Source organism: Panthera pardus, unplaced genomic scaffold (genome assembly GCF_024362965.1).
Source record: "Panthera pardus isolate Hobbes unplaced genomic scaffold, ASM2436296v1 HiC_scaffold_26, whole genome shotgun sequence".
Lineage (NCBI taxonomy): Eukaryota > Metazoa > Chordata > Mammalia > Carnivora > Felidae > Panthera > Panthera pardus.
This window is the reverse complement of record NW_026526832.1, coordinates 8,935,629-8,939,936: the sequence shown is the minus strand read 5'-3', so window position 1 is coordinate 8,939,936 and position 4,308 is coordinate 8,935,629. Positions and strand designations below refer to the sequence as shown.

The 4,308-nt window shown below is 47.4% G+C and overlaps 1 long non-coding RNA gene across 1 annotated transcript; it reads right to left on the bottom strand.

Moving 5' to 3' along the window:
- Positions 1-442: 442 nt before the first annotated feature.
- On the bottom strand, positions 443-1,289 carry LOC109265465 (uncharacterized). Its single transcript, XR_002079216.2, has 2 exons — positions 1,221-1,289; positions 443-915 (listed from the first exon to the last, which is right to left on the bottom strand). It is a non-coding gene; the product is annotated as an uncharacterized LOC109265465 (long non-coding RNA).
- Positions 1,290-4,308: the final 3,019 nt, after the last annotated feature.

The following is a 4,308-nucleotide window of genomic DNA, read 5'->3' as shown; positions in this document are numbered from 1 at the left end:
CACACACACACACACAGACACCCACTAATAAAAACATAAGTTCATACTGATACCTCAGCTCCAGTCCAACACCTCAGGGTTCTTTCTAAACTTCCTGTTTCAGTTTATAAATATCTTCTCTGGCAATGAGAATTTTGGCTCGTATAATCCTCAGTGTATTTACCTATTTGCTCAATCTCCCAACCACACCAGCTGTCTTTCTCCTGCTCAGCTCCACATCCCACACCCTTCCTGCCTGGCGCCTCACCCCTCCCTGCCCTGGATCCTTGGGCTTGGGGCTCCCTGTCCACGCCTCTGTGTGGCTTCCCAAATGCTGTCACTGCCCTGTGACTTCAGTCGTTATGCTGACTTCTCCATGCTGGGGGTGGAAGGGAAAGGAGCCTGGTGAACGTTTTGGAGGCAAAAAAAAAAAAAAAAAAAAAGAAAACGAACAAAATCCACCTTCTGTGCCGTGTGCTGTGGTTCTATTTCCCAGCGCCTGGTCCTGAATTTTCACAAAGGGAAGCACTTGTGATAGAAGGGAGAGATTGAGTGTAGTAAGTTACTGTCTTATTTAAGGTCCCAAAGGAGAGATTTTATACCAGGCTATCAGAATTACCCCCCGTGCCTGCTGTGGAATCAGGTCCAAGTGGTCACACAGTGTTGCCCAGCAGGGGCTGAGGCCGTGCCGTGACGAGTGAACGTGCTTGTGGCCTAGGAAGGGGTTAATCAGCAACAGGGAATAGCAGCAGAAGCCTCTGCAGAAGAGCTGGCTGTCCTTGGGTGGGCACAGCAGAGGAGGATCCCAGCCGTCCGCACGTGTCCTTGGCGTGTGCGAGGTCTCAGCTGTGACAAGCTTTCAGGCAGCGATGTCGGGCTTTCCCCTGCTGACTTGAGCTTCATGGGCGCCTTCTCGTCAGAGCCCTTGCCTATCACCTTAGGGGACAAACACTGCAATAGTTAGTTTCACATTTCCGAGTCAGAGAAATAAGCTGGCTTTGGAAAACACTCTGCTAGCCCTTTCTGGAAATCGTGGGAGGGAAGTGCACCTTGAGTGCACTAGGCACCGTGCAGACGCTGGTTCTTTCATTTCTAGCTTGGCGTTTACTTGTTTCCCCACTGCATTCCTTGCACTCGCCAGAAAGCATAGAGTTTTAGCTTAGTACAGATCGGGGGGCACAGAGCTGGGCACTCTCAGGGTCTGCCTTTATTTCTCTCCACTCCACACTCTCTCCACTTACCCGGAAGCCCACTTAATTTTCTCTGCAGTATGCTTCATTTGCAGGCTTGAGGCAGCTCATGACCTAAGACAGGGAAGGCAAATGTCTTTCAATACAAATGGCAGCTCTGATTAATTGTTAGTATAGGCTGTATGGTAAAGGAATTTGATGCCTCTTTAGGGGTCAGTGGGAAAGAGTGCTATGATTGATTAGTGATGTCTGCCATGAGCATGGAAGGGAGGAACGGGATTAATGAATGCCATTTTTGCCAGCCCTATCTTAGGATTTAACCTTACGTAGCAGAAGATACGTAAGATACTCTTGCCTAACGGAGTTAGTAATTAATTTCAAAACTGTCTGATTGGTACTATGTCATGTCTATTGGCCTTATTTATTTATTCATATTTTATATTTTAACACATGTGTTCCTTGATTAATGACAAGAAAAGAAAGGGAGAGGGGCGCCTGGGTGGCTGAGTCGGTTAAGTGTCCAACTCTTGGTTTTGGCTCAGGTCATGATCTCACAGTCGTGGGATAGAGCCCTACATCAGGCTCTGTGCTGATAGCGTGGAGCCTGCTTAGGACTCTCTCTCTCCCTCTCTCTGCCCCTCTCCCCTCTCAAAATAAATAAACAAACTTTGGGGAAAAAAAGAAATGAAAGGGAGAGAAATGAGTATTTATTGAGCATCTATTAATTGTCAGTTACTTCTTTTGGGAGCTTTATGAAATATATCTCACTATATATTCAAAGGAATTCTATAAAATTGGAATATTACTCCCCTTCTTAAAATACTAAATAAATTAAGCCTCAGAGAAGTAAAATATTTGCCCAAACCATAATAGAAAATTTTGAATCCAAAGATGATACTTATTCTGATATACTTGGGCAGGGGTTCCAATCTTGGGAACTTATTAGAGTCTCCTGGGGAGATTTTTTAAATATTTGAAAATTTCGATAACTATGTCTCATCCTGAATTGGTTACATCAGAATCTCTGGGGCAGGGGAGGCTCAGGCATAGGAATGGTTTAAAAAATTCCCCCGGTGATTCAATTCTGCAGCCAGGGGGGAGGACTGCAGTGCAAAGGGAGTAGGAAGCAGGACAATTAGAAATCAGGATGCCCGCTCTGAGCCCAGCTTTTCCTTTTGTCTTTTTTCCCCCGTACTCTATCTAATTTAACTCTCATACAGTTCCTTAAAGGAAGCATCATCAGCTCCATTTTACCCATGAGAAAACTGAGGCTTGGAAAGTGTAAGGCAATTGCCAAAAATCTCGGGGAAAAGTGGAATTTAAATGCAAATCTGTTTGCCTCCCAAGCACTTGCTGTTGCATTAGATTCCGAATCCAGGCTCCACCCTTAACCTTAGTGTTGAGCAAATCTGGATGCCACCTAGCTTCCAAATTCGACTCCATGCTATCATCCCCTTCCCTGACTTGGTTCTTTAGTTCCGGCTGGAAGAACCATTCATAGTCTCAGCACTACTGGTTTCATGGTAGAGAAACACAAGAGGCCCGCCCTCTAGTTACCACCTCCTATCCTATGGCCTTTGAGAAGCTCAGGGTGAGGCTGTGAGTCAGGGGTCCTTCACAGGGACCCTGCCTCTGAAATACTTCCGTGTCTAGTCCAGCCTGATAAGTTTGCAGTCCCCTCTTTCGTCCCCAGGCAGTTCAAAGAGGCACAGAGGAGCTGTAGCCTGATCTCCTACACCTAAGAGTCTCCGGCACCCGTGTTTCTGTTTTGGCTGTTGTGATGTCACACTGACCTCAGCGTCCTTGGTCGGAATCCTGCGTCTCCATGAGATAATTGAGTACACCGTCAGAACCTTAGAATGCAGCGGACCTCCCACTTGATCCGTTTCCAACACCCGCCTAAGGCAAACGTGGCCTCTGTGGCTCCGTTGTCAGGAACAAATGCAGATGCTGTTTAAATGCTTCCCAGGAGTGGAACAGCTCCGTCCCCTGCATTCACTGGCACGTTGTTAGGCAGCCGGGCAGCTCGGAAATGGTTTTGAAATTAAGCTTATATATTGCTCTGTATAATTTTCAAGTCCTTCAGCTGATGGATTTTCCTCATTCTTATGAAAGGCTGATTTCTATTAAGCTGATCCATCAACCAAGTTGTTTATGCGAATTAGAACAGACTGAGCACCGTTAGTTCCTGGCAAACATATCAGTAGGGTCTCCAGAGGAGCCTCCTCCCAATATCCGTACTCATGCTGCTTTCCTTTAGGGGGGCAGTCGTGCTCACCCTCTCCAGTCTAACTTTTCTTCCTCTGTCAGAATCCCTGCTGTCAGGAGGAGTCTGGAAACTCAGCCACCATCAGGTGTAAGTGACTGAGAAGGCCTGTGGCTGCCCCCCCTTCGAAGAGCTTTTACCGTTTACTGAGGGTGAAGCCTTGAAAGGTTTGTTGTAAAGGAACAGATTCAAAATGAACTGTAGTCATCAGGCAGCTCGAGGGAGGGTGGGGGGAAGGGAACACAGCTTCCCAGAGTTTCTGATACCACCTCCTGTAGGGACACCCGACTCACCAAGGTACGTCTCCCCCTTGGGGCTGCTGCCTGGCCTGATGCTGCTCTCTGCTCTGTGAACACCGCTGGTCTCACGGGAGGTTGGAACGGAGCAAAGGGACCTGTGTTATTTGAGATCTAAGTGCAACAGGAAGTGACCGGTTTGCTAAACTTGAAGCCCTGTAGGATTTGAATAGCCACCCTGGGTTTGACCGAGGATCTGTTTTGATTCTCTTCTCAAAGATGGCACCTCCAACAGTGCCATTTCCATTCAACCATTCCTGCTACAAACACAGGAGCCGGCAATCATTTAGAGGGAAGTTTTCCTTGGAACAAACCGCTGTGTCCCTGGATGCAGGGCAGAGACATTCCTTAGAAGGCTTTCTGTTCGAAACAGACAAGGTCCCAGCCCGCCTTCCTATCAGAGAGATGAAAACATCACAGCCTGCAGCGGTTGAGGGCGCCGTGGAAACTAGACTCCTTAGCCCGGAGGTGCGGAGATGGGCGTGTGTGTTTTATTTATTATTCACTGAGAAACCTGTCCAAATACTGCATTTTAGGAACTGGTAGGAAACACCGATGGAAATATGAGTACCCAAGG